At 45.0% G+C, this 13501-nt stretch overlaps 1 pseudogene; it reads left to right on the top strand.

The window, feature by feature from the left end:
• The window catches only part of LOC148685093 (uncharacterized), a 144798-nt pseudogene that overhangs the window by 1115 nt on the left and 130182 nt on the right, over positions 1–13501 (top strand).

A 13501-nucleotide genomic window follows, 5' to 3' on the forward strand; every position in this document is an offset into this window, starting at 1 on the left:
GGGAGAAGTCCAACTCCTCCCACTGCTCAGGGCAGTGATGACCAAACTTGTTCCTCCAGCTCTTTTGGGACTACTACTCCCATCATCCCTAGGTAACAGGACCAGTGATCAGGGATGATGGGAATTGTAGTCCCAAAACAGCCGGAGGGCCAAGTTTGGCCATCACCTGTGTAGGATGTCACTGCTAGCATTATCTATCAGATGAGCTGCCGGCCTCTGGTGTTGCTTTGTAGAGCTAAGAAAAAGAAGGCCACTTTCTGTGTATGGACTGAGAGGCCAGTTACTTCAATACATGTAAATCTAGGGCATCACAATTCACTAAAAGTTAAGGGTGTCCTTTTCTTGTTGCCTTCAAAACTTCCTAAAAGAGCAAAGTGTGAAGCGCTGAGGGTAAATGTGGTTGTTGCATATACCCTATGCTTCAGATATGAGGATTATACTTTAATTCTTGAAAAGCTGAAGGCCATGGTATGGCAATAATAAATAGTTGTTGGGACCAACCAAAAGATCACCAGCAAGGTTTCAAATGAGCTAGGATATTTGTTGGGGATTTGCCATGAATGCAACCCAGGATTGGAGGAAGACAACATGGACTTCGTTCAAATCTGTAGTTTTATCTTCTCAAGATCCCTCAAGAATACAACACATTCACACAGGCTCTGTGGGGATGTAACTATAAAAGGTAGTTGCTCTAACTAGATGGCCAGTCTGCTCACACAGAGGAATGGATGTTGTTGTTGTTGTTTAGTCGTTTAGTCGTGTCCGACTCTTCGTGACCCCATGGACCATAGCACGCCAGGCACTCCTGTCTTGCACTGCCTCCCGTAGTTTGGTCAAACTCATGTTCGTAGCTTCGAGAACACTGTCCAACCATCTTGTCCTCTGTCGTCCCCTTCTCCTAGTGCCCTCAATATTTCCCAACATCAGGGTCTTTTCCAAGGATTCTTCTCTTCTCATGAGGTGGCCAAAGTATTGGAGCCTCAGCTTCACGATCTGTCCTTCCAGGGAGCACTCAGGGCTGATTTCCTTAAGAATTGATAGGTTTGATCTTCTAGCAGTCCATGGGACTCTCAAGAGTCTCCTCCAGCACCATAATTCAAAAGCATCAATTCTTCGGCGATCAGCCTTCTTTATGGTCCAGCTCTCACTTCCATACATCACTACTGGGAAAACCATAGCTTTAACTATACGGACCTTTGTCAGCAAGGTGATGTCTCTGCTTTTTAAGATGCTATCTAGGTTTGTCATTGCTTTTCTCCCAAGAAGCAGGCGTCTTTTAATTTCGTGACTGCTGTCACCATCTGCAGTGATCAAGGAGCCCAAGAAAGTAAAATCTCTCACTGCCTCCATTTCTTCCCCTTCTATTTGCCAGGAGGTGATGGGACCAGTGGCCATGATCTTGGTTTTTTTGATGTTGAGCTTCAGACCATATTTTGCGCTCTCCTCTTTCACCCTCATTAAAAGGTTCTTTAATTCCTCCTCACTTTCTGCCATCAAGGTTGTGTCATCTGCATATCTGAGGTTGTTGATATTTCTTCCGGCAATCTTAATTCCGGCTTGGGATTCATCTAGTCCAGCCTTTCGCATGATGAATTCTGCATATAAGTTAAATAAGCAGGGAGACAATATACAACCTTGTCGTACTCCTTTCCCAATTTTGAACCAATCAGTTGTTCCATATCCAGTTCTAACTGTAGCTTCTTGTCCCACATAGAGATTTCTCAGGAGACAGATGAGGTGATCAGGCACTCCCATTTCTTTAAGAACTTGCCATAGTTTGCTGTGGTCGACACAGTCAAAGGCTTTTGCATAGTCAATGAAGCAGAAGTAGACGTTTTTCTGGAACTCTCTAGCTTTCTCCATAATCCAGCGCATGTTTGCTATTTGGTCTCTGGTTCCTCTGCCCTTTCGAAATCCAGCTTGCACTTCTGGGAGTTCTCGGTCCACATACTGCCTAAGCCTGCCTTGTAGAATTTTAAGCATAACCTTGCTAGCGTGTGAAATGAGCGCAATTGTGGAATGGATAGATAGAGGAATGGATAGAACTGGACAATGCTGCTTCGTTTTCCAAGGTTTTTGCCCCCAAATGGCCCTGTTCCTATGATTTTTGTGCTTTGGATCTGCCTCTTGATAACATGGGATGTTCGATCACATTCCAGCCTTACTTGGTGCATTTAAGCAAATGGGTACAACTGTCCTTAAAAATGGTGTTCTTCCAAGGAATGTTGTTCTGCAGTGTCATCTTTCTGGGAATGCTCTCGTACTTAGTCTGCTATTTTAAGTCCCATTTATTTAAGATAGCCACCATTAATTGCACCTGTTCCCTCCAACTGAGTTGTTCAGTTCCATAAAAAACCCAGGAAGTGGCAAGGGGAAGGTAGGGGATTGTAAATCAAGGGCGGGGGGAATTGGGCACTGCAAATATCTGAGGACTTAAACTGGGGAGAGAAAGTGCATGGTTGTTGCTTTTTTTAAAAAAGACGCAGAGGGTTGCATTCAGTCGTAGTATATGTGAAATGGAAGATAATAGCCCCCCTTCAGATCCCCCTGAGCCTCAGAGTCCCCCTGAATCGAGGCGAGATACTGTGGAGAGGGCAGGTTTCCACCCTGTTCTGACCCATTACGTATCCCTGCTCCCTATTCGGCCCCCTTCCCCCCCAGGCAGGCCCCTACCTCCACTTGGCAATGTTGGGCCTTGTTGCTGGAAAAGGCCTGTTTTCAGTTGAAACAAAATAAAAATATTCCTTCCAGCAGCACCTTAAACACCAACTAAGGTGCTGCTGGAAGGAATTTTTTATTTTTGTTTCGACTACGTCAGACCAACACGGCTACCTACCTGTTTTCAGTTGGTTTGGTCTTCAACACCTCTGCCGGATGGATGGATTTGAGTGGTAGATCTCGTGGTGGAGGCGGGGTTTGTGGGTTGCTGTGCATTAGTCTGTCAAACGGAGGGTAATAGGCGCCCTTCAGATCCCCCTGAGCCTCAGAGTCCCCCTGTTTTACAGGATCTCGTAGCGGGGTTTGTGGGTGTGGCGCGTTGTTGTGGCTAATCCCTGTGACTGCCCCCACGTGTCCCGATCCATGATCTATTCTGTTTGTCCCCCCCCCTCTCTGTGACCGGCGTATCTCATGACGTTTTGAAGGATGGTATTTATTTTTGTCTTGTGGTTATTTGGTGGGGGATTTTTTGGGGGGGTAGTGGTGCTAAATTGTAAAGTAAAAACCCCTTGCCATGCCCCCAAGTGCGTTGCTGTGGGTTATCCCCCCCTGGGCCTAGTGGGGGCCTGGCAGGGGCCTACATAAAACAAAGGCCGTGCTGCAGTCTCTGATCCATGCGCTTGTCCTCTCCCCTCCCCCCGAGCCTAGTGGGGGCCTGGCAGCCTGGCAGTGGGCTACATAAAACAAAGGCCATGCTGCGACCTGCGATCCGGGCGCTTGCCCTCTTCCCCCCCACCCCCGGGCCTAGTGGGGGCCTAGCAGCCTGGCAGGGGCCTAAGGGTCTGATAATGGCCGCCTTGGTGGTTTCAGTTGCTTGGTTGATGATGTCATTTGGTTTGTGGGTGTGGCTTAGATTTCACAGGAAGGGAGGGGGTGGAGGAGGGTATAACGTCACTTGAGGGCGCTGTTTGACTTGGTGGAAAACCAGGTTTCTACCTGCCCAGATGTGAGATGTCAGGGATTTTTGTCCCCAACAACCCACGGGGAGTGGCCTGGATAGTTGTGTCAAAATTTCAGGACAATCGGTCAAGCGGTTACGGAGAAAACTCTTTCAAGATTTTTACATTTATAGATAGATAGATAGATAGATAGATAGATAGATAGATAGATAGATAGATTTCAAGGCTCTTATATGTGATTTTCTCTTTTATGGTTTTATTTGTAAAATGCCTAATAAAGGTTTGATAAGTAAGATTAAAACAAAACAACCTGGACATTTTGCAATAAAGAACGTGATAGGAAATTATCTTTGATACAGTGGTGTATAGCCTCTCCCCAAACAAATCAGGATGAATGCTCAAACAAGGCTGGAAATGGCCTTGGTGTCCAATTCTTTTCATTTTAAAGTATGAAGGCTGCATGTGCTAATGCTTGTTCTGATTTTCCTGTTAGGAAGGTGATGTCTTACAATAAGTTTAGAGAATGGCAGAATCGTAAAATCAAAAGACTTGCAGCTAGGTGATGAAATAACTCTAGGCTGTAATAAGAGGTGAGTTGTAGGTCACCTTTTGTACCTACAGTACTTGGCTTTATTTAAAAAGGTAAGGGACACGGGTGGCGCTGTGGTCTAAACCACTGAGCCTAGGGCTTGCCGATCAGGTCGGCAGTTCAAATCCCCGCAACAGGGTGAGCTCCTGTTGCTCGGTCCCTGCTCCTGCCAACCTAGCAGTTCGAAAGCACATCAAAGTGCAAGTAGATAAATAGGTACCGCACTTGCGGGAAGGTTAATGGTGTTTCTGTGTGCTGCTCTGGTTCACCAGAAGCGGCTTAGTCATGCTGGCCACATGACCTGGAAGCTGTACGCCGGCTCCCTCGCCCAATAAAGCGAGATGAGCACCGCAACCCCAGAGTCGTCCACGACTGGACCTAACGGTCAAGGGTCGCTTTACCTTTAAAGGACCCCTGACAGTTAAGTCCAGTCACGGACAACTCTGGGGTTGCGGCGCTCATCTCGCTTTAACGGCTGAGGGAGCCGGCGTTTGTCCGCAGACAGTTTTTCCAGGTTATGTGGCCAGCATGACTTAAGCCGCTTCTGGCGCAATGGAACACCAAAACCAGAGCAGCACACGGAAACGCCATTTACCTTCCCGCTAGAGCTGTACCTTTTTATCTACTTGCACCTTTTGGCATGCTTTCAGACTGTTAGGTTGGCAGGAGCTGGGACTGAGCAACAGGAGCTCACCCCTTTGTGGGTATTTGAACCGCCAACCTTCTGATCAGAAAGCCCAAGAGGCTCAGTGGTTTAGACCACAGCACCACCCGCATCCCTTGGCTTTGTTTAGAACTGGGGGGGAGGATGGAAGAGTGACTGTGGTACAACCCGTGTACACATACAGTATAACAGTTGTGTAAAGTTTGTATGTGATCCTGCATACACTCTGGTGGGGAATAGCAGTAGTAAATGTGGGGCTGATAGTGCCTGGCAACCTCCTGCTCCAACATGTGTTAAGGTTAAGTATCTTACTACACTTAAATGGGTTACTTGGGAGGAAGCACAAGGTATAAATTCAGTAAATAAATGTCAGAGCTATTGTGTTGCAGAATCCTTATTTCTGTGCTCTCTTTTCTGCCAGCTCAAATACCAACTATCCCACCCGGAATCAATCCCGGAAACGCAACTCTTGTCCCAGGTGAGTTAGAAAATATGACTTTAATAGCTCAGATTTAAGTCAGGATTATCTTACTCCATGAATGCTAATAGGATATATAAGATTTCATAATTAAACCACTAGGTGGCAGCATGGATGGGGCTCTGTTGTTTTCCTGACTTCTTGGGTCACAACCACTTACCAAGATGGGGGAGGAGTGAGGAGAGGGGATCACTGCATCTGGTGGACCTCTCTCCTCCTCCTCCAGTAACAACTCATGATACTGGTTAGTGATTTCGCCCTTTCACCACCTGCCTACCTAGGCCAGTGACTCATTGTTCCTTCTGGGGCCGCCTGCTACCAGGGGGCAGGAAGACCATGGGGCAGAATGAGTTTTCTCCTTCATCCCCACCTCTGCCATCTTGACCCACAAAAGAAAGCCTGCAGTTTTGAAGTGCAATCTTCCTTCTTTTGGTGGTGGCAGCAATGTGGGCATGGCAGTGATTTCTTCTTTGGCCACTTGCTGGCTTTGCTCACTCCACCAGCCCACTCAGACATTTCTCTCCTTCATTCTGTCCCAACTCCTGCACCCTCACTGCTAGTGGCGGCAGCAGTAATGGTCATCCTTCACTGCCCACGTGCACTCAGTCGCCAGCCGGATGATGGACAAGTCCAATATAGCAGCGTTTCTCAACCGCTGTTTCGTGGCACACTAGTGTGCCGCGAGACGCTGGCTGGTGTGCCGCGACGTGCAGCGACGATTAGGGCGATTTGCATTGTCACGTGCCTGGCGGCCGCCAATCCACTACGCTAACCCGCCGGAAAGGAAGCCGGCCGGGTCATTACGCGGAGCGAGCGCAGCTCTCAAAAGCCACCACCACGGGAGGGTGGTTTTAGACAAACTTAAAGAAGCTGGCTGGATGAGCTCAACCTGAAACTTGCTGAGCAAAGGATTGTGCTGGCAGAGAAATCAGCGGCTAGTGAAGCCTTATTACAGGAGATTGCAACCAACACAGCAATTGGCAAGTGTTTCTTACAGTCATAATTATATAGTCAATATAGGGCGGCACAGAGTTAAATTTTTAAACTTTTTTAATGGTGGTGTGCCTCGTGATTTCTTTCATGGAACAAGTGTGCCTTGGCCCAAAAAAGGTTGAGAAACACTGCAATATAGTATTGGAGAGAAAATACAGATAAAATACAGTTAAAATCAGATGTTGAAATAAAGTTAGACTATAATCTCTTTACACTTCGAAATCTCTTTACACAGGTGGTCCAAATATAACCATTGGAGGAGGAGGAGGAGGAGGAGGAGGAGGAGGAGGTGGAGGAGGAGGAGGAGGAGGAGGAGGAGGAGGAGGAGGAGGAGGAGATACAGGAGGAGGAGATGATGCAGGAGAAGAGGACGTTGCAGACCCCGGACCAGGTAAACAATTGCCTTTCACTGTTATTGTTGTATGCATTTCAAGAAGTGGTGAGTGAGCAAGGAGTAAGCTTACGGTTAGAACCAGAGTGGAGGAAATGGACTCTTGTCAATATTTACAGAGATAAGACATCAGAGAGAGGATTAATTTTAGTTGAAGAATTTCGTGGTGAGACTTGGGTACATGGTAGTGCTGCAGTTGTTTTGATACACTGGAATTATACACCATAAGAGCAACCTGTAACAGAATGTTGTGGTGTGTGGCCTTCCTTCTGAACTGTGCCTATTCAGAAATTAGCAAGCTATTTTCCCCCAGTCAGTGCATTCCATTTCCTTTGCCCGATCCCACATTCTGTTTTTCTTTTCGAACTGTAATGTTGTTCAGCTATTCAGCAAGGCCAAAACTGTCTATTTATTGAAATTTCAAACCCTCATAACTCAAAAACAAGATGAGATTTTAAAAAAGATTGAAACTTAGTTTTGATCATTCAATAGGTGTACAAAATATGAAACAAATTGGATGACATGAGGTAAAAAAGTTGGATCACTTGATAAGAAATGACCCTTAAAATTAAAATATAATTGTGATAGAGGGTCTGGTCTTTATTCTCTTTTCTTTTTCTTCTTCTCTTCTTAATTTTCTTCATTTGCTTATTCTTGCTACTTTCCTATTTGTGGGCTTTTTACTGTTTTAGATGCTAGAGAGTACTTTACATCTGCCTGCCTTTCTGTAAATTGTGTAACTTATTAAATGCTTTTCTTTGTACTAAGACATGTCTTTTATTGTACAGTGGTGCCTCGACTTACAAATTTAATCCGTTCTGATGGCACCTTCGTAGGTCGAAAAATTTGTAAGTCGAAAAGCGCCATTGGAAACGCAATTTCCCATAGGAATGCATTGGAAATGGAAAAATCCATAAGTCAAAGAAACCCCATCTAAAAATTCGTAAGTTGAAAAAACCCTATCTAAAACCACCGCGGTTTATGTTTGGATGTTGAGAAATTCGTAAGCGTGCGGCCATTTGCCCCATTCGTAAGTTGAAAAATTCAGTTGTCGAGTCGTTCGTAAGCCGAGGTACCACTGTATAGGAAATTCAGGCAAGCTTTATAAATTCCAATGCAATGTTTTATGAACTGGGGCTATTATTATTTTTTATTGTAATTATCTATATTTCAATAGCGCTCTCTCTCTCTCTCTCTCTCTCTCTCTCTCTCTCTGAGACACATATATTAGTGTTAATTGTTTTTACATGACTTTTTAAAGCTGTTACTATTTTATCTGTAAGCTGCCTAGACTCCGTGTCTGGGGGAAAAGCATGATATAAATAAATATATAAATAACACCCCCTCTTTTTTTTATAGGAGCCGCTCCACAGCCAACGCTTCCTCCAGACGATATAGGTACAGTTGAAAAGTGGTAGTGCCAGGAAATATATAAGCTTGTTTTTAGATTCGGTTTTGCACTTCCAATGAGTGTGGCAACTTTTTAAAAATAGGAAATAGCTTTGAGCTGAGAATGGGAAGTTGCCTTCCACCCAGACAGTTGGTAGCTTGCTCAGTATTGTCAACTCAGACTGGTAGCAAGTCTCCAGGTTTTCAGACGGGACATCCTGGGCATTACCTGGAGAAGCTGGGCAGTGAACCTGGGACCTTGCATATATAAATATTTATTCTTATGTATTTATCTGTCTTCTGGGACTACCCTTCCTCTGCATTGGGGGAGGACTCATTAATCTGATCTGCCCCCCTGAGACTTAATGGAATTTGATGGCTTCCTCTGGGGCGTTTTGTAGTAGGCTGCCAACAGTCCTCTTGAGACTTTAATCTCAAATTGGAATAGGGAGATACAGCGGGCTTTTGACATAATTGCCCCTGGAGGCCTTCTCTGGCACTGTTGAGCCCACTTGCTTCCTGGTTTTCTGTGGTACTTGAAGCAGTGAAGCAGGCTGGATGACAGCTAGAGTGCAAGAGATGTAAGGCTCCATATGAAGTTAACCAGACACATGTTGGAGTGTATAGCAGTGAAAGCTATAAAGACTTATTTTGCTGTTTCCATGGCATCCTTAAATAATTGTTCAGAGCTTTTTGGAGTGTTGTAGGAATAACTGTCATATATTGCAGTTGGAGAACGGCTGAGACAAATTTGCAAAGCATTTTGAGAAGAAAGCCATCTGTATTTTTGCTGCCTTGAATGCTACTATTGCTACAGTACCAAATGAGGTGTTCAATGCCCGGCCTTAACCTAGTTTTGGGGGACTTAACCCACTTTTTTGTGGCCGGAAAACATGGACAAGATACTTGTAGCTGTCCAGCTCGCAACCTGCTTTCTCAACCCTTGCTCATTATGGTTTATTTGAGCTAGCTGAGGGGTACAATAGAGTATGTTCAGGGCCTGGTGAATCCATCTCTGCATAAGCTGGTAATGAAACCCCATGAAGAAAATCCTGGCCCTGGTATCACACCTCAGTCTTCCCTGGATTCAGCTTCAGGTTGTTTGCCCTCATCCAAGCCATCACTGCCTCCAGACAATGAGTACTTCCTTTGGCATTATCATTAGAAGAAGAAGAGAAAAACCTTTGCTGGCTAGCAGCGCCTTTCACTAGCTTTGGCTAGTGCCCCAACTATGCTCTTACATGGACAGGATCTCACCTCTGTGGATCACACATTGGCAACCTCACATCTGGAGTGCTGTCATATGATTTGTGTGGGCTTGCCTTGGGATTGCTCTGGAAGTGGCAACTAGTGCAGAACACAACTGAGTGAAGTGCAAGCCTTATAGCTGTGTTAGCAACTTCTTGGATGGCAAGAGGCAAGGGGCTGTAGACACAATCTCTTCAGCGTGTTCCAAACAATGCTATGGAGCTCCCTGGTACTGTGGTGACTTGTGGACTATGAAACAAGACCACAAATAACTAGAGATAAATTTCACTCCGAGTGCTCCTGAACACAAGTAAAGGTAAAGGGACCCCTGACTATTAGGTCCAGTCGTGACCAACTCTGGGGTTGTGACACTCATCCCGTGTTATTGGCCGAGGGAGCCGGTGTACAGCTTCCAGGTCATGTGGCCAGCATGACAAAACCGCTTCTGGCGAACCAGAGCAGCACACATAAACACCGTTTACCTTCCTGCGGGAGCGGTACCTATTTATCTACTTGCATTTTGACATGCTTTCGAACTGCTAGGTTGGCAGGAGCTGGGACCAAGCAACGGGAGCTCACCCCGTCGTGGAGATTCGAACCACCAACCTTCTGATCAGCAAGCCGTAGGCTCTGTGGTTTAACCCATAGTGCCACCCGCGTCCCTTGAACACAGGTAACCACACATAATTGTGCCTACTTTCTGCCTCTACTGCAAACTCAAGCCACAATAAAACCATACAGTAAAACAATACAAAGTTAAAAAAATGTTTTTAAAAAAACAAAAATTGAAAAGTTTTGATAACTACAAACCAATCACAAGGTTTTTGGAAAAGGTGAGCAAATGATGGTGGCAGAGCAACTGCAGACATTTTTGGAAGACATACAGTGAGGGGGGAAAGTATTTGATCCCCTGCTAAATTTGCCTGTTTGCACTCTGACGAAGAAATGACCAGTCCATAATTTTAATGGTAGGTTTATTGTTGCTGTGAGAGAAAGAATAACAATACCAGGATTTCAAAGGTGGAATTGACTGCTGTGGATATAGCCTATCTTGATTTCAGCAAGGCCTTTGACAAGGTACCCCATGATATTCTTGTAAAGAAGCTGGTAAAATGTGGGCTAGACTATGCTACCATTCAGTGGATTTGTAACTGGCTGACTGACCGAACCCAAAGGGTGCTCATCAATGGCTCCTCTTCATCCTGGAGAGTAGTGACTAGTGGGGTGCCACAGGGTTCTATCTTGGGCCCAGTCTTATTCAACATCTTTATCAATGACTTGGATGATGGGCTTGAGGGCATCCTGAGCAAGTCTGCAGATGACACCAAATTGGGAGGGGTGGCTAATACCCCAGAGGACAGAATCACACTTCAGAATGACCTTAACAGATTAGACAACTGGGCCAAAGCAAACAAGATGAATTTTAACAAGGAGAAATGTAAAGTACTACACTTGGGCAAAAAAAATGAAAGGCACAAATACAGGATGGGTGACACCTGGCTTGAGAGCAGTACATGTGAAAAGGATCTAGGAGTCCTGGTAGACCACAAACTTGACATGAGTCAACAGTGTGATGCAGCAGCTTAAAAAGCCAATGCAATTCTGGGCTGCATCAATAGGAGTATAGCGTCTAGATCAAGGGAAGTAATAGTACCACTGTATTCTGCTCTGTTCAGACCTCACCTGGAGTAATGTGTCCAGTTCTGGGCACCACAGTTCAAGAAGGATACTGACAAGCTGGAACGTGTCCAGAGGAGGGCAACCAAAATGGTCAAAGGTCTGGAAACAATGCCTTATGAGGAACAGCTTAGGGGCTGGGTATGTTTAGCCTGGAGAAGAGAAGGTTAAGGGGTGATATGATAGCCATGTTCAAATATATAAAAGGATGTCATATAGAGGAGGGTGAAAGGTTGTTTTCTGCTGCTCCAGAGAAGCGGACACGGAGCAATGGATTCAAACTACAAGAAAGAAGATTCCACCTAAACATTAGGAAGAACTTCCTGACAGTAAGAGCTGTTCGACAGTGGAATTTGCTGCCAAGAAGTGTGGTAGAATCTCCTTCTTTGGAGGTCTTTAAGCAGAGGACTGACAGCCATATATCAAGAATGCTTAGATGGTGTTTCCTGCTTGGCAGGGGGTTGGACTGGATGGCCCTTGTGGTCTCTTCCAACTCTATAATTCTATGACGTCTGGGGGAATTTCTGAAAGGTGCTGCTTTGTCCTGGATCTTAGGCAAGTCAATCGAAAAATAGCATGGTGGGGTTTTTTGTTTGTTTTTTGCGTTTTTGTAAAAAAAAAAAACCACTGGTTTTTACTTTTTGAAATAAGAAATCAATTCTAAAATAAGAAATCAATATGATAAACAGACAAGGAGTGAGTGGGAGTATCTAGGGGAATATTTACAAAAAATTGACCTCAAACATAAATTCCAGGTAGAGGATACTTTGTGACCAAGAGTTGACAACATAAAAGATAGGAGAGTGTGGATAATGAGGTGAAGGAACTTATGTATATGCAGTTAAGCATGATGTAAAAAGAACTGTCCTAGAGTGCTGGCAACAGGACCAATGTATAAAAATAGAAAATGATGTAATTAAAAAATTGAATTTAAAAGAAAAAAGATTGTGTTTGATACCATCAAACCTCATATCCTCCTGGATTGGTTCCATAGGATGGGTATGGGGCACAGTTTTAAGGTGGCTCCAATCCTATCTCCCAGGCCTGTTCCAAAGAGTAGCACTGGGGAAATACCCTTCGGCCCCCTGGCACCTGTGGGGCATGATTTTATCCCCAGTGCCTGGCACAGTGGTGGATTCGATGATGGCTAATAAACTGAGCAGGAAACCTGGCAAGTCTGCAGGTGAACATATCCTGAGACTGGGAAACAGTTCTGTTGTTTGTTGTGAATGGAGTTGGACTCCCTCTAAAGAAGCAGGTATGGAGCTCGGGGGTGATATTTGTGTAACCAGGGGGCCAAATGGCTTCAGTGGCTAGGAGTGCCCTTCTCTTGACTTCAGCTGGTGTGATAGATACAGTTCTTGGGTAATTTAGTATGGTAGTCCAGGCAACATGCTCTGTATGGGGTTTCCTTTTAAAAAATATTTTTATTAAATTTTGCTTGGTTTACAAAGGTACGTGCTATGTCTCTTTAATATTGGGTTCAGAATCTGTAGCTAGTAAAGAATGCTGCTATAAAGCTGCTGAAGGAGGTGCCCATGGACAGTACCTAACATCTGTGCTGAAAGCTGCACTGACTGCCAATATGCTGTTGAGCCAGGGACTCAGCTGCACCCCTTTTCACCTCCTCTGCTCCTCGGTAAGCCCTGCACACGGTAAGCCGTGAACGAGCGGAGTGGAGGCGGGGGTGCCCTTGTGAGTCAAATCACTACCCTCGCAGTGTGAAGCTCCGTGCCGGCAGCCTTTGGAGCGGTGGATTCTTCCAACATTAAAGGATCTGAAAACATTGGACACCGTGAGTAAAGAAAAAGGATTTTAAAAAAAATTTAATCGGAAAGAATTGGCCACGGGAGGAGATTTAAAAACGGAAGTCGCTCTCCCCCATTGAGTGAACTGAGACGCAGTTAATTTGCCCAAAGCCGGAAAGATTGACAGGAAGCTTTCAATTTCCAAAAATTGGATTTAAAACCTTCCCCCTGAGGCAGGGTAAAGGGGAGAAGGGTTAGACTCAGTAACATCCCTGTAAAAATCTTTATTTTGGACTTGGGAAAGTCCCCCTGGAAGCTGGAGTCAGGTCCCTGGAGGGATCAGCGAGCCGCCATTATGACATCACAATAGGAAGGAATTTGTTTACCTCTTTGAAGTTGGGAACTGTCAGCATTGAAGAGAGCGCAAAATATAAGGCTGTGAAAAAGAAGTTTGATAAGTGCTCTTTTCATAAATGGACATAAGAGTTTTAAGGTATGAAGAAGAACTGAAAATGCGAGTTTGCAACCAGTTCGGATATAATCTTTGTCTTTGAAATTTGGAAATAAGAAGTGCGCCATTTCCTGCTTTGTAATCTGTGCTGTTCCCATGAAATTTGAGACGAGCTAGATGCCAGTAGACATAATATCATCTGACTTCTCAGACTTTCAAGAGGAATTTCTGAAATTGCTTTGGGATCTAAGAAGCG

Source organism: Zootoca vivipara, chromosome 7 (genome assembly GCF_965207765.1).
Source record: "Zootoca vivipara chromosome 7, rZooViv2.hap1.1, whole genome shotgun sequence".
NCBI lineage: Eukaryota > Metazoa > Chordata > Lepidosauria > Squamata > Lacertidae > Zootoca > Zootoca vivipara.